The sequence below is a fragment of the Agelaius phoeniceus genome, chromosome 10 (genome assembly GCF_051311805.1).
Source record: "Agelaius phoeniceus isolate bAgePho1 chromosome 10, bAgePho1.hap1, whole genome shotgun sequence".
Classification (NCBI taxonomy): Eukaryota; Metazoa; Chordata; class Aves; order Passeriformes; family Icteridae; genus Agelaius; species Agelaius phoeniceus.
In genome coordinates this window covers 24729609-24753730 of record NC_135274.1, presented here as the reverse complement: position 1 = coordinate 24753730, position 24122 = coordinate 24729609, and positions in this window count along the sequence as shown.

The window sequence follows — 24122 nt, the reverse complement described above, 5'->3', positions numbered from 1 at the left end:
CACTGTTCATTTTCACTAACTTTCCTAAATGTGATTCCAAGCAGCTCCAAACCAAATAGTTACACAAATGTCACTTCAGAAACTCGGGTCTGTTGTAAGAACACAGGAGGATTAAGGGACACAGAATTGCAGCAGGAAAGGGGCTGAAGATTGAGCAGCCAGGAGTGTTTCACTCAGAATTGTGTCACAAACTGGCTTTTCCAAAATTCTTGGAGAGAAGAAGAGAAAGAACTGGCTGTCATTGAACTGATGTCCAACCTCAGTTGTTTACAACCTAGTAAGGAACTAACCAGAAGTTTTTTAAACCTTACAAGATTTAAAAAATGTTCCTTGCAGTTCAGTCCCTCCTAAAGGACATGTCATCCATACCATCATATCAGCCAAAAAAAATTATATATATTTATGTAGACATACCTGTTTCTTGGAAAGGTCATCTCTGCTGAAATGTTAATTAGATGTTGGTGCTGTTAAATATTAATAGACTAAAGTTCAGCTACAAAAAGCCTTTATCTCGGTTTCATTGTAAATACATTTTTAGTGCTGTGTCCTAGAGATTCTCGTGGATAAAAAAAAAAATTCCTTTTAGTTTTCTTCCTCTCAAGTTGCTGCTCCTGGGAAAAGCAGGCCCATAAGTTAGCGCTGTAGCAATAAATTTAAATTCTTGTAAGCAGGAATTCAAACCCAGCAGTGCTGCTGCAGAAACTCTTAATAAATTAAACACATTCATTGCACTTTACCAGATTATTAAAACACTTAAATATTATTAGCTGGGTTGCCTGAGAGCAGTGGGCTTCTCTGCATGGAAATGTGTGCAGGGAAAAGCTTCCAAAAAGTCCCAGTAGGTGGAGGATGCTCAGTGATTCTCTCAACTTATTCCTCTCTCCTTTCTGAATTCTCTGTGTAGCAGCCTGGATCCTTCCTGAAATTAATTGTTTTAATTATGGCAAATGGCTTGAATGGCTTCTGTGTGAGGGAAGAATTAAAACTCTGGGAGGGTTTAGTGCAGAGAGGGGACATAAAGAGGGCACACGATGGACATATCCCAGTAATGAATTGCCACACACAAAAAGTAAATCTGGCACTTGCACTTAGCTTCTCTTATAACACAAGAACCAGGGGACCTGTAATGAAAGAGGAAGGCAGCAGAATGGAAGCCCTTAAAGAAAATAAATATTTATGCAAATGCATAATGAACCTGTGGAGTGAAGCCAAGAGCTCTGTGGGGCCCAGGAGAGGATTAGGGGTTTCTGTGGGTTATGGGAACATTTGGAGTCGTGTTGGATGGGGTGGGAAGAGTGAAGGGACTGCAGGGACAGGGACAGGGAGGAAAATGGCACTGGCAGCACAAACCTGGCTCAGGAGGGAGGAGCTCCTGTAACTGATCATTTCACTCCGGTAAATGGCACTGTGCCTCTTATTTTGGGAAGAGGTTGTGCTGGGACAGTGACACTCCTGTGCTTGTTTTACCCCAACCAAGCCAAGAAAAGAGGTTTGAGCATCAGGGGGAAACACACCCAGAGCAAACCAAGTGTTTTCTGTCCTGTGCACTTGTTATCCCAGCATTCCTAAAGAAAGGCAGAATAAGTAAATAAATAGAATTCAGCTTTGGGGGAATCAGGTGAGTTTTGCAAGTCTGCTGAGGTGGGGTTATATATATGTTGGATATCAGGAAAAAGTTTTTCATTGAAAGGGTGATAAAGTTCTGGAATGTTCTGCCCGGGGAGGTGGTGGAGTCCCCATCCCTGGGGGTGTTTAACAAAGCCTGGATGTGGCACTGGGGGCCAGGGTTCAGTTGAGGTGTCAGGGAACAGGTTGGACTCAAGGGTCTTGAAGGTCTCTTCCAACCCAGTGACTCTGTGGGTGTGATGGGAGCTGCGAGGTGGCAGCAGTGCTCAGTCCCTGTCCCTGCTGGTTTGCCCGTCCGGTGTTTCAGTGTTCCCACTCCTTCTGAGGGATTAATGTTTGAAATCCTGCCATAACACAATTTCTGCAGACATACATTGTCCACAGTTCATTGGTTTAATAAAATAAAGCACTTTTACTTTGCTTGTCAGGGTCTCTGCCAAGTGTTCTGGGGAGACCAAGGATATGGCTGACCCACATGACATTTTTATTTATTATATTATTTAGCCTATTTACTTAATTGTTATTATATTATTAATTTATTTAATTAATTTATTTAGTATATATATTTATACAATGTTATATTATATTATTAAATATAACATTAAATATCATATTATATATTGTTAAATATAATATTACTTATATATTTACATTATATATTACATATATAATACTATATGTTATATAATATAATATAATATAATATAATATTATATTGTATTGTATTATATTATATTATTAACCTATTTACTTATTTAGTATTTATTATTTAATACTATTTATTATTATTTACTATATTACTTATTTAGTATTTATTATTTAGCCTATTTTCCCCATTGCTAATACCAGCTTTATCCAATCCAGCTTCCCAAAAGCTCTCCACGCAGCCCATGCAGGGAATTGTTCCCTCCAAACCCAGATGTTGAGGGAATGCAGCAGACACGAGGCAGGCTGGAGGTGGATTTCCATTTCATCCATTAACCTTTCCAGAATCTCTGCCAGAAGGTGCCCGCGGTGTTTTGGCCTCTTTATTGATGGTCTTCATTACCCCACTTGTCTGAGAAGGATTTTTTAAGATCAAAGCAGGAATTCCACCTCAGCACAGAGAGACGTCCCAAAAGGCTTCTCATTCACACTCAATTGATTCTGTGGCAACCTTAAACGTTTCCCAGCCCATTTCTCACTGACCTGCTTCATTCCAGGTGATGTTTGAAAGCTCTGAGACATGACAGAAATGATCTGAAGTAGATCAGGAGCTGCCCCACTGCTGCAAGTCTGCACTGCAATTTGTGTTACTCCTCAGGTAACACAGTGCCTGAATAACAGCAGGTTCTGTAAAGCAAATGTCTTAACTTGAAGTAACAAATTACTTCTGTGGTGGAAATGAAGACAAAATCTGAGTCATAAGTTTAAAATAGTCTTGATTTTATTCTGCAGGGTTTGTCGTTATGGTTCAGAGTGTTAGGGTAGTTAGAAACAAGATTTTTTTGGAGCTAAAAGCTTTCCCTGAGCTTGAAATGTCTTGATTTTAGGCATGATAAGGAAAACTTAGTGAAAACTCCTTCCATACTTCTTGTTTCTGACCTGTGCATGTGAGACATTGGAACAGAGCCTGTGAGGGCCTTCCCAGCACAGAAGGCTCTTGCTGTGCTGGGTCTCCATCCTCTCTCCAGGGAGGTGCCCACTCTCATCCTGCCTGGACTGGGCCCCCTTTGCATTCCCCATTGCAGGGGAATATAAACACCACTGTTGTTAGATATTTACTGTTGTTGGAGTATACTGTTGTTAGATACAGACTGTTAGTAGATCTTTAGTGTAGAGACTCAACAAGGTAGAGGCCTTGTCAAGCCTCCAAAGGAGAGTGATGTTTTAGGATTTTATCTTTTTTATTTCCATCTCTCTGTAGCCCTGCAGTTCTTTAGTGTGTAACTCTGAGCTCCACACCCAGTGCCAGCTGCTGCTTTCCCATTTTGGGTAGACACAACAATTCCTCTCCAGGCCTGGCAATCAAGGACACCTCAGTGCCTCAGGGCCCAGAGATGGAAACCAAAGTGAGTTGGGGCAGCAAACTGGGGCTCAATGACTTCATGACCTGAAGCTGGAATTGGAGGATGAACCCCAAAGTGCAAATGGCCCAAAGTTATAAAAGTGTGAAACCCGAGAGCCGTGGGGCATTTTGGGTTGGTCTGCCCTGGATGTACCTGAAGGGCCTTCAATCAATAGAACTGCTTCTTATTCCTTTAACTCTGTCTGCCCTCTGGTTTTACTGGTTTTAGGTAGCCCCAGAAGGCATCACCATGTCTGGAATAGGTGCCTTTAAACTCCAGGGGGTTCTGGTTCAGAGCTGCCAGAGCACCTCCCCGTGATGGGTTCTATTTATTGTGGCCTGACGCTGTCTGAGGGAGCGTGCAGGGCTCAGAGCTCCTTTGGAGCATTGTCTTCTTCAAACCCATCTTTAATGTGCTCTTTGTTTGAGAGCTCCCTTTGTAATTTAGTTGAAGCTGAATTATGAAAGGATCCTGATCTAAATGAGTCACCGTCCCTCTAGAAAGAATGTGACAAATATTAAATATTCTTGTGTCGCTCGCAGATCTGAAAGCAAATCCGTTCTTTCCCTTTAATGCTGTTCCTGCCTTTATATTCTGATGATTCATCCCACATTATGGTGCCAATTTTTTTCCCCTTCTTCCCAAAGCTAACAGGTGTTCCTTGGATTTGCCTCATCTGGTGGGAATCACTGTTGAGTCCAGCTGGAAATTTCCCATTCAGGAGCCCCTGTACTGGGCATTGTGCACCTGGGCCCAGCTTTCCCAGTCCAGCCCAGCATGGGGCTGGGCCTGGCTGGTCAGGGCTGCACAGCTGCTGCTGCAGATCCACATCATTGTCTGGGCTGGATTTACTGCCCAGGGCTCTTGTACCACATTATGGAAATGCAGCTGCTCCTGCCCTGAGACGGTGCTGCTGTGGGAGAGTGGTTAAAAGCAGGTATTCCTCCAGAATTGTTCCTTTTTCTAAAAAAAATCAGCACTCCACAACAGTAACATCAACAACTGTCCTTAGGCAGGAGTTGGGGTTTTTTTGCAGCTCAGTGAAAGCTTGTTTTAATAAGGTTACATTGTCCAAACTCTCATCTTTTAAAATGAAAATGTTCTGCCAGATTGAGATGGATGAGTAAATGATGAAAATCCAGCACACGTACAAGTTCTGCTCAGTCCTGCCTTTGGCAGGCAGTGGTTCCACACATCTGAAACCATCACAGGCAGCAGGACTGTCCCCTTTTGCTGGGAAGTGCCAAATGGCATTTGACAAATATTAATTCCGTTTGATCGGATTGTAGTGCAATATTTTATTTGCAAGATGTTCAGACCTAATTAAAAAATATTTTTGACTTACTAAAATACCTTGGAAAACATCAGCCTTCTTTAATTGGAATCTGATAAACCAAGGAACCAGAGCAGTCAGCCCTTTTTTAATCTGATTCTGCAGAAGTAGAAATTGTTGCAATGCTGCGTAAAGAAAGAAAAAATACGTGAGTGCATTTTCTATCCTAATCTCTCTGGTTTGGTGCTAATCTGAATATATTTAATTTGCTTCTGAAAAATGTAGGGGAAAATTTAAGAGGGAATAGTAATACCAAGTTACCCTCATTTTGAGACACTGATCTTGTGACAAAAATGCCATTTTTGTTATTGCCTGTCATTGTAACATTTCGCCTCATTTATTGAAGCTGTTAGCACCTTGATTTATAGAACATTGTAAAGAATGCACAGGCAAAGTCTTGCCCAAATTCCTCTTTTCTGTTGGAAAAAGAGATGTATGGAAGAGCTGGGAGCAGTGTTAAGAGTCAAGGCTCAATGCACAGCAGTGCTGGGGTGGCACCACTGCTTTGCAAGCTCCTTTCCAAAATAAAACCCCTGACAAGGTTAATTAGAACCAGGAATGTTTCACTGTGGGTTCAGCACTGCTGGAATGTGCTGATTCAGATGAGAACATTGTCAGCCTTCCTACTATGGCTGATTATCTAGACCTTAATTATTATATAAATCAATTCAGGATAAATAAGACCTTCTTGGTGTAATGGCTCGCTGCCATTTGTGATTAATATTTCATTAGGCACCAAGCCATCAAAGCACTTAAGCAGGTGCTCAATTTTAGCCACTTTAGTCAATTATACTTGGAATTAGGCATATGTTCCCAGGCTTTGCTTGACTGGACTGTTCCCCAAAGCTGAGCTGACCTTTACCTTTGTCATTAACATCAGTGAACAGTTTCTGTCTGTGCACCACCAAGGATTAAACATAAGAAATTCACTTGTTCCGCTCACAAACGAAATGTTGTCACCATTTCCAGGACTCTTTTGTCATCTTTCCACGTGGTTGAGAGGAGGCTTTTCCCCAAAGCCTTGTTTTCCTTTGTATCCTTTGACTCTCCAGGTGGCAATCACGTTAATACACTGAATTATCAGCCTTTAGAGACACAAGCCAACAAAATGTGCGTGCTGCATCTTTTCTTTTTCCTTGTAGTAAACAGATTAAAACACTGTTGCAGCTTTTCCATAGTCCTGCAGAAACATCTCACCATTATCTACTTCATGTGCTGGTTTTTGCCTCACCAACAGGTTTTTACAGCTCTTCTAATGACTTACGTCTATTTGCCAGTATTTTGAAAGATCAATAATCAAAAATCGTGGGCTAATTATGCCAGCCTGAATTCTGGGACCAGTTTTCCATGGTTTTTCCAACCCTTTGGTGGTGGGATCTGTGCAGGAGAGCAGGGAATGAGGAAGGCTTGTCTCACATCTGTGAGACAAGTTTGTGAGCTCAGAAAAGTCTTATTTACATTGCCATTCACTTAAGTTTCTTTGTTACCTTTCTCACTGCAGATGAATAATTTCCAAAGCCTCTGTTCTCATTACAGATCTAATTTTGACTTCTTTGTGCTTTGGAAAATTCCAGTGTTGCCACATCTCAGTTTCCTTGATTTTCTCTCTCCTTTCCAGGACGTTGTAGGAGAGGCTTGTCCTCCCTTTGTGCTTCCACCCCCTGTGCTCCTGCTCTGGATTTGCTGTTCCCAAAGATGCCAAAGTGCCTTTCAGGGGACACCCAGTCAGATTTGGGACCCTGATGTCCGTTTTAAAATGGTCCAATGTTCAGAAAAGCAACAAAATTGATTTTTAATTGTGTTGCAGGGCTGGAAAGGGAAACACAAGATGCAGCTCAAGGTGCAGGTGGAGGATTTGCCCATGAAATGATTTCACTGGGGTTACGGGCTGATGGCACTTGATGGGCCAGGATGTCTTTGCTGCAGCCTGAGTGGGTCGGAATCCTTCTGGGAGGAGGATGATTGCTTTGGGAAACTTGGTCCAGTTTCATTTGTGAGCAGCAAAATCCCCTGAGTTGTCCAGGCAAATCTGAAGGAGTTGCTGGATTTTGTCTGCTGGAGAAAGAAAAAGGGGGAGATCTGGAATTTCCATAATTTGTAGGATATCCGGACCTCGATTTCATTATTGTGTGCCGAAGACTTTGCAGTCTGAAGCGAAAAATCAAAATAGTCTGTGGTCAGCAAGGAAAACCTTCAGCTTTCATGGCAACTGTAAATATTGGAGAAATATCAAGCACAGTTTTCAGAAGTGTCAATCTATTGGAAATTATATCCATGGTCGACAGGACTGTGGGACTTTATTGTTGAAATCTGTTTAATAACCAGCATGAATTAAAAGGTGGATGCTCAAGAGGAGAAAGAGAAAGTAGGAAATAGTTCAATATGAGTAAAGAGTAGCCAAAGAGGCAGGTGGTGTGACCTGGATTAGGTGGTTTATTTGGATTTTTTTTTTCTTCTGTCATTGAACTATATAAGAAGGGTTTGATAACTTACGAAAAGTTCCTGAGTTTTATTTGGATTTCATGAGAAATTATATATTCCCACAGCTTGAATTTCCACTTGTGAGACATTACAAAACTGCAATGTCTCAGTGGGGTAGGTGACAGAAACAGTAAAAAAATAACCTCAGGTTGATTTGTGTGAGACTGCAGAATTTGCTTTAAATACACCAATTATTTTTTTCTCAAAAGACATTAAATGTTTGATTTCTGTAGTCCTTCTGCCAAATGTCTGGCATTGTGTTATTCCATTTTTTGATAATTTTTGTTCCAAAATTTTGATAATTTTTATGATGAGGAGGACTTGAGAAGTAATTTCAGAGCTGCAGTTGAAGATGTGAGCTGGTGTTTCCTCCTGTAAGCACACAGCAAAGGCAGCCTGACTGCATCCATCCACCTGGAGAGCAGGAAAACTCTCCTGGGTTCCAGCTCACCTTCAGAAATCCTTTCCTGATAAAATCAACCCAGAATTCATGAAAATCAATGGGAAAATGGAAAGCGATTAGCAAAAATAAGCCCGAATTTTGTAGTCAATCCAAGGCAGAGTTTTGAGCTGGCTCCAGTGCCCACAGGGTCTGTTCCTGCTGGGGACATTGATCCTTTGATATTCCCATCTCTTTGTCTCCCTTTTTCATCTCAGAACAAAGTATTGTGTTCTTCAACTTTGACCAAAGAGATTGGCAATGGGACAGGAGGAATAATCTTACCTGTCCAAGGCCCATTAATACTCACAAAAATATGCTCTAAATGAGACATTTATACAAATCAATATACATTAAAATGTATGGGGAGCCAAGGCAAGCCAAGCAGAACTTGTTCTTTAATCTTCATTAAAAATAAAAGATTAAAAATTTATCTCTTCTTTCCTAATGCAGAGAGGTGTGGTGAAGGGAATGTGACCTGAAGTTTTAATGGAGCAGCACTTAAATTTTATTATCTGTACAAAAAAAAAAAAAGATTTTCATAGTGGAAAAAAATGGGATAATATACTTTTAAAAAGCAGCAAACAAGCAAACAAAAGAGCTTGTGGTTTGGTTTATGTTATAATGGAGCAGTATTTTTAGGCTGTGCTTGGGAAGAATTGGGATTTTTAACTGTGGGCAGGCTGAGCTGTGTCCCCACAGCAGCGTTTCCCTTTTTATCTCTGCATCTGCAATGTGCTGCCTTCCACACCCTGGACTCGTTTGGTGACAAATGTCAGGGAGAATTCTGTGCATAAACAGGGGAATGATATGGATGGGGAGAGGAAAATGCAGGGGCCTGAGGGGAGCACTGGGGATGGAGTGAGCCCCAAGGCCGGGTTGGACAGGGCTTGGAGCAGCCTGGAACAGTGGAAGGGTCCCCATGGCAGGGGTTTGGAACTAGACAATCTCTCAGACCCCTTCCAACCCAGGCCATTCTGTAATTCTCTGAAAAAAGCAGGATTTTGGTTTCCATCCATCCTCTGCACCACTTGGGTTATGTTTTTTGCCCTTCTGTTTTTTGCTGTCCCCTTGACAGGTCTGTGAATAATTTCTGTATTTACTGTATCACTGCAGTCACCCTCATTGCACCAAACGCAGAAATCAGTCCTTCTGTGGGCCCTACAAGGAGCAGAAGAGGACTGCAACTTTTATTTCCTCTATTCACACCGAGTTTTTAAGTGTATTTGGTGTTTTAGGTGTGATCAGCTGAAGCGCTTTACAGTTGCTGCTGATCTCACTTTTTTATCCCAGCACTCGCCATGGGCATAAACAGAGTGGAGCTGGGCTTTCAGCTCAAGGTTCAAGGACCTTTTGTGTCTAAAAGCTGCTCCTCTTACCCATTAGTCCAGCGTGCTATTTATTCTTGCAGATAAGCTTCTTTCTTCTTTCCCTTTTCTTAGGATTGCAACAGTTTGCAGGAGTTGCGGGGTGAGCGTGAAGAGCTCGGTGTCAGGAGGGCAGGAAAAGCTTTGTAGTGCTGAGCCAGAGCTGCTTTCCAAGGAGTTCATTTTCTGCAGAGATTCACACCAAAGAGAGGGCAGAGGAGCCAGGCTGGCAATGGGGATAAATCCTGGGGAACTGTGAGGATTAGAGCTGATTGCAATCCTCAGGAGCTCGGGTTGTAACTTCCTCAGAAGCTGCAACCCCACTGACAGGACACGGAGGGCACGAGGAGGAGGAGGAGCAGCAAAGTTTCCCTGGATTTTTCAGGCTGGAAAAGAACCTCACTTTCACCAGGGAGTTGAGTGGATTTACAGCTCATTTGAGTCCTTAGGTTTTGTCTGCTTGGAGCTTGATCCTTGGGGTTTGGGAGTAGAAACAGAGATATCCAAGTGTGGCCACTCCTTTCTAGTCCTTCCTGCTTTGGGTTTCCTCTGCAAATCCATTTTAATTCCATATACAAATAAAATTCATATGTGTAAAAAACTCTCTCTCTCTATATATGTGTATATACATATGTATATACATGTATGTATATACATAAATATATTTACACACATATATATAGAGTTTTATATATATTTTATATACGTGTATATACATTTATATATGTATATACATGTATGTATATACATATATAAATATATATATACATATATAGAGAGAGAGTTTTATATATATTTTATATACATGTATATACATTTATATATGTATATACATGTATGTATATAAATATATATATACACATATATATAGAGAGTTTTTCCTTAGAAAATCTATCCCCAAAGCGACAAAAAATATAATTACAGAGCTACCATTCCTTTCAAACTGTTATGCTAAGTAGAACCAATATCTATGAATATTAAGGGATTTTATTTACCCCATTATGTAACATTTGGCCACTATTGGATGTTAATACCCTCACTTCATTGACTGCAAATACTGGGGGCAGGAGCAATTTTCACACAAGATGAATTTTCATGGTGGTGAGCAATGGTTTGATGCCCAGAATTTCTACTTGAGGATGATCCTTGCTTCTTGTTTTCCATAAAGGAAGCTCTGCATGAAGCACTGCTTTAAAAAATAGTAGCATGGGAATGGAAAAAATTAATCCTTTTTTATATATATTATCAAATTGTGATCATATGCATATGGGGGCAAAATAAATGTCAACATTAAACTGTTCAGCTAAGTAAGCACAATTGTAAGCATCAACACAAAACAATTCCTTTAAAATCAGATAGAAGTTTTTGGAAGAGGACAGCAGGAAAACCCTGAGATTGAGATGTTTTACCTCAATTCCTTCAGAGAGGCTGGAGGGCAGGAAGAACAGGGAACTTTTTACATAATTCCACACGGGGATAATGCAGGAGGAAGGAGGGATTGGAAAGCATGGCACTTACAGACAGATATTGTATTTCCTTGAGGGAAAATGCTCCTCAGCATCCCAAGCCCTGTGGTGGAAAAGCCCAACATATTTTGCTGAAAGCATAAGTAGAAATGAAATTAAACTGATGAAGAGACTGTTAAATATCACTGAGGAAACTCAGAGCACTCATTGTATATGTTAAAAAAAAAATAATAGTGCTCTCTATTTCCCACTAAAATATAGGGAAAGTAACTGTTGGTGAGAAAGCCTGGATTGTTATGGGATAATAAAAATAAATCAGGAGTGTTAAGGCCCAGGTTGCATTGCAGCTTTGTCAGTGTTTGCTGTAACTGCTGAGTTATAACTCCATTTCCAGTGAGGGCAGGGTCCACTCGGGGTGTTGCACACCAGTTCTTGCATTTAGTGTCCATTTTAGTACCCAGCCTGGCTGATTTAAAACACACCTTAAGTTAATTAACTAGGTCAGCATTAAGATTATCTCAGAGAGCCAAAAAGTTCCATTTCAGTGTTAATCACGGTGTAGCTACAGCTTTTTAATTTTATTTTTTTGTTAGTGGGGATTCAAGAGCAATGGCGTGCCCAGTAGTGCAGAGCATTCCCAAATTCTTCATTTAATCCAAACTCATAATTACCTACAATTCATACTGAAGGCTAAATACATAACAAACAACGTGGCTGGATGGGGACTTAAATTGAAAACCAATCCCAAGACAAACATTATTATTTACACTTTAAAATAAAAGCCTGTGTTCAATACCATTATTCTGCTGTTTTCCTGCACTGTAATTTCTCCTGAAAGATTTTCTGTGCTCTACAATTTTGCAGTGCTCATCCTCCTGGTTAGATTTTCCTCTAGATTAACGACACTGAGCTTGGTCTGATTTTTTTTTTTTTGAGTAAATGGAAAGCTCTCTCTGAATCCTGTGGTTGGAGGAATAAATTTGAGAGCTGGATTTCTTTCCCAGTTTTTAAATCTGTCAGGTTGATAATAGTGGGTAATAATATTTTAACATGACATAAAATCAGCCATGATTTTGATATTGATGATGATATTTTGATACTGATTGATGATCTTGGGGGTGCTGCACTGATCCCACTGCCCTGGGCTGAGCAGGGCATCAGATCTGCTGGGGTTCCACAGGGATCAGTCTCCCAGTTAAAAACAGCAGTGCTAGGACCAGTTTTTGGAGGCAGAATGTTGCTTTTGGAGCAGATGCTTGGCAATCGATGGTTTTGTAGCCACGGGGCAGCTCCTGCTTTTCTTCTCTGTGCACTCATCATTCCAGCAGGGATCTCTGTGGAATTTCTCTTTGTGGAGAGGAATTTCTTCCTGTGGGTTCTTTGTGGAATCAATGCTTTGATTACCTCCTATGATTCCACACAGTTTGAAGCCCAGCTTATTGTAATCTTGGTTTAACAGCCTCTTCCACACTGGTCAGGTTTCCAGCTAGGCAGCTCTTTGAAACTTCACTTAATGCTTTTCTTGTCTCAGGGCAAAGCAAAAGATTTTGCCAGCCTTGACTGTGAGATAAATGGCTCAGATATTACTTTTTATGAGAGATTTCCCAGGTTTTTCACTTGAATCTTATCACCATACTCCCCTCATTTCAAAGGTGCTGCATTATTTTGTGTGCTTTATTTTGCTCTGTGTTGTCTGCTCCACACAATCTCCCCATTTCTTCCTGCTTTTGTTTAATTGTGATTTTCTCTTGTGCCTCCCAGTTCTCTGCTGGGGTTTTTTTATCTAATCAGGAGGATCTGATGGCTTGCAGGAGCACTGCTGCTCTGAGGGAACAGCCAGGAAGGGAACCTGCTTCTGTTTGATTGTGTATTTACCACTTCTGGGGGTATTCTTTTACTGAATAATGATCCAGTCTCACCAAGACTTCAGAGCATGGTGAATTACAAACTGCCTGCAGTTTGTGGGCTCTTGTTTAATTGTTTGCAATTTGTTGAGGTATAAAGTGCCTAAATGCATGAAATCTTTAGGACAGAACTTGTTTTTCTCCTGCATTTACTCTCTGGGGTGAAACTCGGCCTTTAATTCTTAGCCTAAAAATGAGACTGGAGAACTTGGTTTTTCCAAAGAATACAGGCATTCCCCACTGTGTGATATCAGGGATTTACACATTCCCAGCCTCATGGAAGCTTCACTTTCTGCTCAGACTTATAAGCAGCCTTCAAGAAAATCCCTTTTTTTATTAGCTTATCCTCCAACTTCCAGCACAGGCCTGGATGAGGTTGTGTAGATACCCCAGGAATCAACTCTGTCAATATTTTCAGCCTTCAGAAGTTCAGTTTCTGCTGCTGGGCTCCTTTTCCTCACTGGTTTGCCCATCCCTGTGGCTGAGTGGAATGTCAGAATCCAGGAGCATGGTGTGAGGCTCTGCTAGGAGTCCTGCCTTGGCATTTGTGATAAAGCTGAGCAAGATCAAAAGTTCCCTTCCCTGGATATCGAATCCTGCAAGCCCAGAATGTGAATCCTGGATTCTGTGAACAGGAAAACTCTTGTTAAAGTTCTGTAATTATTTATCAACAGCTTTCCAGGTGACAGCTCAGTTCAGGCAGAGGGATTCTGCATGAGCTGCTCTTTGTTCTTCAGCAGCTCCTTCAGGAAAGCCTCAGCATCCTTCACCCCTCTGATGCCCCCTCTGTGCAGGCTGCCCTGGAGCAGAGGCTGGGCAGAGCTCCAGAATAAAGCAGGGATTCATTCCAAGCATCTCCTCCATGGATCCACCTTGGGCAGCACCAGAGCCCAGCCAGGGCTGCCCCCAAGATGAACCAAAATGGCCCCAAAATGCACCAGCGCTCCCGGGCTCTCTGCCTTGGATCAGTTCTGCTCCATTTGCATCTTGCAGTTCATTGTCCCATCCCAGCTTTAGCCCCTGCAGTCCCACCCTGCTTGTTTTTCTCTCTCCAGCCCACGGGGTTTGTGCTCTTGGGCTGAGATTTGGATCATTTGTCCTTGGTGCCCAGCTGGAGCAGGAATTGTTTTGTCTCCCTGCTCTGTGCACAGAGCTCAGCATCCCCTCATGTGAAGCTCAGCACTGCACACTAAAGCAGCACAGAATGGGAAACACAGAAAAGCTCAAACCTGAGGCATCACCACAGCTCTGGATGTGGAAAGTCCTTTTCTTCCACTTCTAACTATCAAGAACATTTTCAAACTAATGCCCTTCATGCTATCCTAGCTAAATTCACCTTAGGAAGGAGATATGTGTGGCTTTTTGTTTAAATAAGATAAAAAATAGCAGCAGTGTGAATCATTGTGAGCATAAAGAGGAACACATTGAAAGCAGCACAAGCTCACATTCAGAGAGTGACTCCATTTCAGCAGCTACATTTTAGTTTGATTTCCTTTTCCATTTTTCCTGGTGTTGCTGGCACTTTGTGACCACACTGATTTAAATTCTCCGTCTCTGCAATAGCTTGGGCAGTGTGAAGAAGGCAGGGATTGTGTTCTGGCCGTTTATTTTGCTTCATCCCATTCCTCTGGACTGATAAAAGCAGCATAGTTACACCTGGTGGGTGATGGGAGGCTGGATCCTGATTCTTTAAAATGACAGAACTTAGGCAAAGCTTGGTTGGTGTGATTTAAGGAAGCTGAACTGGATTTGTCACAGATTCCACTGAAATTAATTGGGCTAATTTGATACCAATATCTAAATGCTCTTTGAGAGTGAAGGATTCAGCTGCTCCAGCAGCACTGACAGTGTGGGTGCATCTCCAGCTGCAGCCTGGCTGTATTAATATCACTTCTCAGGACATTTGGGGCAATGACAGCCACAATTCTGGGTGTAAAAGGAGATTTCTTTGAATTTCTTCCCATTTCAGCCGTGCAGGGAGAGCGTGGATTGAGGAAAGCAGCACCCCCTGCTCTCTACCAATAAATCTGTGTGGCTTGTGCAAACAACCTGGGCTTTAGTGAGGAATGTTTTTAGAATGAAATTTTAGTGAACGAATTGTGGAATGAATTTTAGTGAAATTTAGTGAATTTTAGAACGAATTATGGTGAAATAGTCTCTTAATGAAGAGAAACAATTTCTCTGTTCATGTGCCCACGTAAGCATTCACATTCAGCACAATCTCCATGTTCAGGAAATAATCCTCCTCCCTTTGGACAAACAGAATGGCAATCAAAGGCAGAGGGATGTTGTCTAGGACAAATCCAGCATTTATTCAAGAACTCTCTCTCAATTATCATTTCAGTTTTGTTTGCATGAATTCTGTCTGCCTGCAAAATAGGATTTGCAGTCCTGAGCCAGATTTTGATTCAATAGAAATCACAGTGGAGGTAGCCATGGTAGAATCACAGCTTTTTATTTCAGTAGAAAGTGTTGCAAGAGTTTCACAGCCAAGTCAAACCATTTGTTTGCTGTTTTGTAGTCAACATTTTACAGCCTCTTTTTAGTACGGGCTATTCATTTAAAAGAAGGCAAAAACTGGTCATGGAGTGAATGCCAGAGGTTATCTGCTTCCCATGAATAGGAAAGTAGCTTTATTTCCATGAAAAAAAGAGGTGGTGTAGAAACCTTCAGGTAGGGTGACAAAATCAGCAAATAATTGAAATTTGAGGCGAAGGAGTGGAGCAATCTGTGCTGTCAGACTGGGAGGTTGGTGTGGACGTTGCTCTTCCTCCAGTTGTATCTTCCCAAAATAATAAGGGAATGAAATGTTTCCTGAAATGAGAATCCACTGAGCTGCACTGGCTCTGAATGCTGTGGGGATTCACCAGAAAGGGGCTCATTGATTTATGAATTCATTCCCCAGCCCTGTTGACCCTGAGGGGAAAAAATCTGTAGTTCAGCTGCTGGAATGTGGGATCACAGCTGGATTTGGTCAGTTCCTCACCTCTGAGGTGGAGCCAACTCGGTGCTAAATGGAATAGAAGCAATTGTTGGAATGGAATTGTTGGAATGCATGAAATAAAAACCTCTCTGAGTCCCTCAGAGAGAGAAAAGAACGCTGGGTTTGAATTGGAACCTCTGGAGAGGCTGACATATATTAAGCCACGCAGATGTGAAATAAAAGCGTAACTTTTAGTTTTAAGTAAGTAGAAATACAACCTAAAACAAAGTTATGGTTGAATGGGATTGGGTTAAGGCATGGTTTCCTCAGTCCTGGCTGCAAAATGAAGCATAATTATTTTTTTTAAATCTTCTGCATTTCATGTTCCTGTGATGGTGCCATTTCGGTGCTTGAAAATTTCTTTCACACTGTAAGATGACATATTTCTGATGGACCTCTGTTTACTGTTAATTCAGCTCTGATTTATCCTGAAAGTCCTTTTCAGGAATGCTGAAAAGCATTTTCTTTTACAACATTGGAGGGAGAAAGTCACCAAAAGTCTTGGAAATTCTGCTTTAAAGCCCTGAGCTGCAGTGTGGGCAGAGACTCTCAGATAATCAGAACAAACATTTTGATGCTTTGTTACTCCATCTGAATATGTCTCTAATCTTAATATAATCAACTTTCCTGCTCGCACACATAGTTGGTATTGTTTTTTGTTACTAATTAAGAGTTTGGCATAGCAGAAGTGTTTCAGATTCATGGAAGTGCCCAAAGAAAATTTAATTTTAGCACTTTTTACTTACCACTGAGTAAAGGTGGAGTACTAAAGCATCATGATTTTGGGTGCTGACTTTGAATTTTCATTTAGCAGCTTGCTTTCCTGCTAAAATTCTCCTTTTGGGGCTAATTCCAGCATTGTTTATCTGTTTTTTAAAAAACAAAATGACATCTGGAATGGCTTCCACCTGCTTCTTCAGCTCTGTCTTGGGGGCAGTGTGGGTGGAACAGCAGCAGGGGGAGGGAGGGATTGATGACCATGGGATAAGGAAAAGGAAAGTAAATCCCTCTTTGATTTCTCCTGGGTCTGGTCTGGTCTGGTGTTGCTCCCTCACATTTTAATCCCACTCAAAATTTGGGGCATCATTTATTTGTAGCACCTTTGGTCTTCACTGACTAAATAGTTTGGATTGATAAAAAGAAAAGTGGTTTTGGGGGAGCAAATCACAGCTGGAGAAGAACAGAAGTTGAGTTTTACCTGTTGTTATTCACTGCCTTTCAGCCAAGCCCCAAAGTTTCAGGAAATTCTGTCTGCAACCATAACAAGCCTCAAGAAGGATAATAAAAAAGTCTCAGGTGTTGGCAGTCTGTTGAGAAAGCAGGTGGCTGCTCCTAAATCTAATTCCTGGGGTTTTATGGCGTGGCAGTAAAAGAGGGAAGCAACCAGCGTTGTTCCCCACAGAGGTGGAATTAAATTCAGATTTGTTTCAGCAGGGCATTAATGGGGTTCCTCAGAGAGAGACTCTCTGGCTTTGAGTTTGGTACTGGCTGGAAAATCCTCTGTGCAGGGGTTTCTGAGCTGTGACAGTGTGTTACAACTGGAATTTTTGCTAATTCAATTTATTATGTCCAATAGCTTGTTTCCATATTAGATGTCCCATTATCTTTTTTTAAGCCTTTTGTGAGAACTAAGGGGGATTTCCCTTGCCTCCACTTACGCCCTTATGGTTCACATCTAATTATTAAATTAATAATTACAGGCAGCTCTGCTGATTTTCCCTTCTGGAAAATCCATTCTGTAAAGATCAGTTCCACTTTCTCCCTTCCCTGTAAAGATCTTAAACGTGTTCACACCAGAATTTGGGATCAAAAACACCAATTCACCATTCAAAGAAAGCCCAGCACGAAGATGTGCCACAACATTCTGAGCTTGTTGCTTCTTTAGAAAGTATTTTCAACCCTTTAGTTATGAGTTTGCATGGAGAAAACCCACTTAGGGGTGTCCATAATGTTTTCTACCGGTGTGAAATATTTCAGTGGAATAATCCAAGCAGGATTATTCCCTGCTGGTCTTGCCCAGCCCCAAAAGCTCAGGTACAAATTGTGGTTTTGGGTTCCCTGACTGACCTAGGGACATTTTCTCACTTTCTGCATATTTTTATTTTGTCAAATTTCCTCATTTCAATATATTTTGTAGTTTTTCAGACAGATCCTTTAGCACTTCAGTCAACAAGCAAATAATAAAGGTTTGGTCATGGAGCTCCATTAAATTCATTGTGGATTTCTGATCCTATTGGCTATTTTCTAATTTTTTGGGGGAGAATTGAAGCCAGCAGTGCCCTTCAGAGCTGGGCATTTGTATTTTTAGCTTTGGCCTTCTTTAAGGTAGAATTATCTGAATTGCTCTGCCAATGTCCAGTTAATGATATGAGCATCTCTGATAATTCCTGTATTTTTGTCCTTGCACTTCCCAGTTTTAAACCTCTGAAAATAGCTCAGGAAAAAGCTCAGGAGTCAGGAGGGAGCAGGAAAATGGGGAATGTGCTGTAAAATTGATCAATCCTACAGTAACAGGGGTGAGGTGAGTGTAACCCTGCTATAAATATTAACACAGGCATAAATTGGGCATTTCTAGCTGGCATCCCATTTCAGTCAAGCATTTTAATTTGGTATCTAGAACCCAAAGACTTTGGGTGGAAAAAGAAAATGAAAGCTTAATCCTAATATTATTTTAGGAAACAAAATCAGCCTGGATGTGGAGATGTGTGTCCCCACAAGGGCAACTTCCATGGTAAAATCATTTCTCAATTTAAAATACTGACCAAATGTACACAAACCTGTTACTTTCTACAGACAGTTTAAAAAAATCTGAGTTTTCCATCTTCATTTTACTGCTCAGTGCCTAATTGGGGCCTGAATATGTTTAAAATGAACAATCATTTTTCTGTTTAATTGTTCCAAACTCGTGCAATGGAACTAAATCTATTTCCTAATCCTAAACCAGGCAAAAAAAGGGAGTGGATTTATCCTCAAAGGCGATGCTTGACTTTCTGCAAAGATTAATGAATCTTCTGTCTCAATATCTGGTACCAGAGCAGATCCAGAAGATAAAATAGGCTCTTGCTTTGCTCTTTTTGGTTTTTTTTTTCCTTTTTCTCTCCTTTAGAAATACTTAAAGTGTGTAAAGAAGTTCATGTTAGCAGTAATGCCTTATTTATAATTTTTAAGAAATTATTTAAGAATAATTTTTTTTTCCATCAGTTTTTACCTGATGAATAGAATTGTGATCTCCTGCCATTTCAGTTCTGATAGGAACTTCCCCATTCTCAGAAATCAGGCATTTCTAAATGCACATATTTTGGATGATTTGGCAGAAATGTTTGCCTGGTGTGGTTTCTTCTGCCACTGAACATCTGGCCAGATGTTCACTCCCATCTCTTCTTTCATCCCAGTGTGAGTTTCCATCACTTGGAGAGGAGGCAGATTCATCTGGATTTTAATGCCAGTCGTGTCAATCCCTGGCCCGATGATTTGTGGGAGGTGAAAAAAGCAGGATTTTAATAGGAATTTTACAAGGGTTGATTAGGAAAAATGGGATTAACGGGAATTTGGCTTTGCCTTTAGAGGGTCTGATACAACATCGCTGCCACTGCTGTTTGTCCCCATCCTTTGTGAAGCCGCTCTGGGCATGTCCCCCTTGCAGGGCTGGGATTTTGGGATGAAGGTCCCGTCCTGGAGGGCTCAGGTGGGAATTCCTTGTGTGCAGCAGCAGCAGCAGGAGGAGGCTCTGGGTGGGAATTTGAGAAATGCCTGAGCAGATGGCAGCTCCCAACGTGTGAGGAGCTGATCTGCAGTGATTAAGACAAGTGTAAAATTGGATTTTGAGCGTCTTAAAAAGCGCACGGCTCGCTTGCTTGGAATTTCATGCAAAATAAGTGGAAGTTCTGTGACAATTTGTAAATTTGGCTGAGGGGAAAGCCATTAATAATCCTGGTGGCTGTCTCACTTCTTGAGGGATGCAAATGGTGCAGCCTCCTGTGGTGGCAAAGGCGAGGATTTACCGAAGGCTTTGGAAAGGGAACTTTTACCCAGCTGGCAGCAGGAGCTAAAAATGAACTTGCATGCTTTGATTGTGTAAAACTTTTTACTTGTAGGGTTGTGTGAGAAAAGAAATTGTTTAAAATGTTGGTGTTACGTGAAAAAATAATTCCCAGAGGGAGGGTTGGTCCACATCTATAATTTAGAGTTTAAAAGTTAATTCGTGTATTAGTGTATGTAATTAGTTAATTAATTTCTGTAAATCTGACAGTTTCTTACCTGGATGATTACACAGCAGTGGTTGGGTGGATTTGCAGCAATTAATCAAGTTTGCCTTTTGGTTTCAACGTTACTTTTCTGAAGGACTGGGTGGATTTGCAGCATTTAATCAAGTTTGCCTTTTGGGTTCAACATTTTTTTCTCTTGCCTTTTGGGTTCAACATTTTTTTCTATCTGTTAACTTCTGAGTTCATTTTCACTGCTTTATCGAGAGCTTCAGCTGTTTGCACCCTCCAGAACTCTCCATAAGAGCTGCTGCCTAATTAGGGTTGAATTACATGACACAAACCCCCAAATATAAACATTCTTGGTCCTTCCAGCCATTGCCATCAGGCACTTCTGGAACATTCCTGGATGGAGCTGCAGCTCCTGCAAGGAGAACACACCTGGGGCAACACTTAAAATTCTGCCTCAGGAGCGGCAGCGATTGAAAAATCACCTCAGAGCTCCTGCTGGATATTTGAGGTGGAATAACACTGGATATTCATGGTGGATATTGATACTGGATATTTGTTCTGGATATTAATGCTGGATATTCACAGTAAATATTCCTACTGGATATTCCTTCTGGATATTCACGCTCAGTATTCCTTCTGAATATTTACCCTGGATATTCCTACTGGATATTCCTTCTGGATATCCATGCTCAATATTCCTTCTGAATATTTACCCTGGATATTCCTTCTGAATATTTACCCTGGATATTCCTTCTGGATATTCTTTCTGGATATTCATTCTGGATATTCTTTCTGGATATTCACAGTGAATATTCCTACTTGGATATTCCTTCTGGATATTTATGCTGGTTATTCATCCTGCACGTTCATGCTGGCTCCTCTCTGAACAAACAATTCCAGCAGATATTATCAAGGGAAATGCTGAAATAATATTGCAGTCAACACAGATCTTGAATTGACCTTTTTTTCTTCTTTTTTTCTTTTTTTTCCCCCAAGACCTGAAATATAAATGTAGCCACGCTGCAGTTTGGAAAGTAAATTAGGCAAAGCATTAGAAACCTGGGTTGGTGTGCAGATTTTTTAATAATAATTTTTTATTGTAAATAATTCCCTGTAATCCAGGCCTCCCATTGCCATCTGCAAGGAGCAGTTTCCCAGTTTGGGGATGAGGCTGGGAATGGGACAGCCTGTGCCTGAGGCACTGAGAAAATCAGCAGTGACCCCAGAGCTGCTGGGGAACGTGGGCTTGGAAATAAAAGTGCTGGTGATGAAATTTAACTTGAAAATCTCTCTCAGAATTCAGTCAGGAAGGACTGAATTTCCATTTGAATTGTTCAGCTAAACTCCTGTTCTTGCCTTTGCTGTACAAAGTCTGGAAATTCAGATTTTTTAGGTAGCAATGTAATCTGTTTTAATTTTGACAACTGCAACATGTAGTAATCATGTTGCAGTTGTCTAAATTAAAAGAGATTATGGGAATGCTGAGTCCATGACCCCATCCTGCTCCCTGAACACTTCTTGGACCATCCCAAGCTCAGGTCCTTGGCTGGTTGAATCTTGGAAGCCTCCAGGAATGGGGATGAGTTGCCAAGCAGCATTTCCACACTAACCAGCAAAAAACAAACCCAAAAATCCCCCAAATCCCAACAAAAAAAGTTCCACACAAACGTCTCAGTTAAATCATATTTTCACTTTCTGATTTAGTTCATAGCTAAACTGTTAGCTCATGGTTCATATTTATTTCATGGTGGCCTTTGGAGAAATGGAGTGAAAAGGAAGCTGGCAGGGCTTGGCAGAAATAAATTCATTAATCTGGTTCTAAAATTCTGAAGAAACAAAAGAGATGAGGAAATCGGTGTAGTCTGACCTGAGAGTCAATAAAACAATGGCAAAATAGACATATTTGAGAAAAATACGTGATTTTGTTGTGCTGCCATCCTAGAAAAGGCAGAATGGAATGAAGCAGTGATCATTTGGAACCTGTCATTCTGCATTTTGCTGATACAAAAGCTGTTGACTGCCTGCTACACAACATTTCCCTCATTCACAAATGAGAATTTGAATAGAATGGGTTTATTTGGAAATTATATTTGCATATGCACTCCTAATTTTTTTTTTCCTTGTGGAAAATAAATTATTCTCTTTAATACACGGGAGAAATGAGCTGACTTCCCACCAGCATCCTTGGAAAATGGAGTTCAAAAAGTCCCTGTGATGTAGGAGGAGATTTGCATCTCCACAGAAAACAGGAGCCTGTGGTTTTTTCCCTTTGTTTAAAGGAGTTCTGGTTTTGCTTTGATTTTCTCACCTGCAAATTTATTGAATTTTCAACTAATTTGGTTTCAAAGCAAGTGTGGCAAACAGATGGAAAAAATATTGATAGCTTTTGCCACCATGAAGCATCTCTTGCATCCTGGAAATATTTATGTTCTTAAAGAAAATAACATAAAAAAATTTCTCTTTGGAGAGCCAGGAAATGATTCTTAAAAATGAAAAAAAAACCCAAAAACCCTTTGTAATGAGATGAATCTGTACATGTTGCATGGGATATTAGACAATAATTTATCCAGCCAGAAGTGTGTTCACCTATTTTCAGTTTATGAGATAGACTGGGAACAAAGCTGTGCCTTCTGAGAAGATAAGTGCTTTTTAGAGATCTCTGGACTCTCTGGGGTTTTAATTAGGGATTTTTATAGCTTTTGTATACGAGCTTCTAAGACCTTTTTACTTCAAAATAAAATTCAGATTTTTTGTGTCCTCCCTTGATTAATTTTAAGGCCAGCAGTGAAGGTAGAAAGGATTTGTTTCTAAATACTAATGAGTGCCTCTCTAAAAGGAGAAGGAACCTTCGGCAGTGTGCGTGGGCTGGTGTTGAGGTATCCATAAAAGGCTATTTTGTGGATACAAAACCAATGGTAGGGCATTTGTAATTAACAGAATTATTAAATTAGGCTCCCAGATCTAAGCTTTGGCTGGTGAAGGCTGCAGGGTGGGATTGGTGCTCCATGCAGCCCTCAGGAAGGGAGCGATGTGTGCGCCTAAAATTCAGAAAGAAGCTGTGGTCACGATTTCTTAGCTGAAATCAACCCACAGCCCCATGGAGGTGACCCAGGAATTGGGTCTCTGAGATCCAATCCATCCATGCAGGAATTGGAGCTCTGAGATTTTTTTTTTGGGAGGGTTTTTTGGGATGCTCAAGGCAGGCAGAGGCGGCTCTGGACCGCCCTGCTGGGACGTGGTGGCGGCTCTGCCATGCCCCAGCCCTGCTGAGGCATCTCTGGAGCAGGGCTCACACTCAGCTGCTCCATCAGAAGCTCCTCCAGAGATTCAAAAGGCATAGAAAGTTCATTTTTTCCCCAAATTATTCCCGCTCTCCAGTTGCCATGGCTGTGGTGAAACGTTGTCTTCAGCTGGGCTTGAGCTGGTGGCTCTGCCAGAAGCTCTCTGAGTCAGCAAAATGGGACTAAAAACTGATGGCACCTTGCATAACACATGTTTTATAAATAGGATTTATCCCTGGGAGAGAGCACAAGTCAAAGGCATTGTTGGCAGCCTCCATTCAGAGGGTTTTTTTTTATTTTTATCTGATTTTTGTGCATCATCTGCCAAAAGAAAGCCCCGGAAGTTTGACTCAGGGTGTGATGCAAGAGGAAACAGATGGCAAATTCCACCCAAATTCAGGGTTAAGCCACCATGGGTAAAAACCTGTGGGAAAGCTCCTATTTTTAAATATTAGTGACCTCATATTTTAAGCTGAGGGAAAAGGTTGTTTTCCTTCCTCATTTAGTAGGTTATTTATTGTAAGTAAAACAAAACAGGAAATGTGTTCTTCTCTTTAGATTCTGTAATTTGAGTAAAAGGAAAAAAAATAGCTCAATAATTTTAATTTCAAAAAATAATCCCAGATCCAGCATTTCTGAAGTTCATACGATGATTTGTGTAGGATTTTGTAGCAGTTTTCTATAGTTTATGGTAAATATTTGTGTCTTCCCTGTTAAAGCCTTGTGTTTATATGCAAATGTAAATGAATATATACAAATATGTCCTAAAGGTTGGGCTTAATGATGCTATAATTTTATGATCCCATAATTTTATGATTCCATAATTTTATGATTCCATAATTTTTATTATTCCAAACAAGGGTTCTGATGTGGGAAAAAAAATGTGATTTACAGGATAAAGTTACTGTGATGAAAAAAGAAAATAAGGCTTCAATGCATGTTTTTCCTGCAAAAAGAGTTTTACAAAAAAAATATTTCCA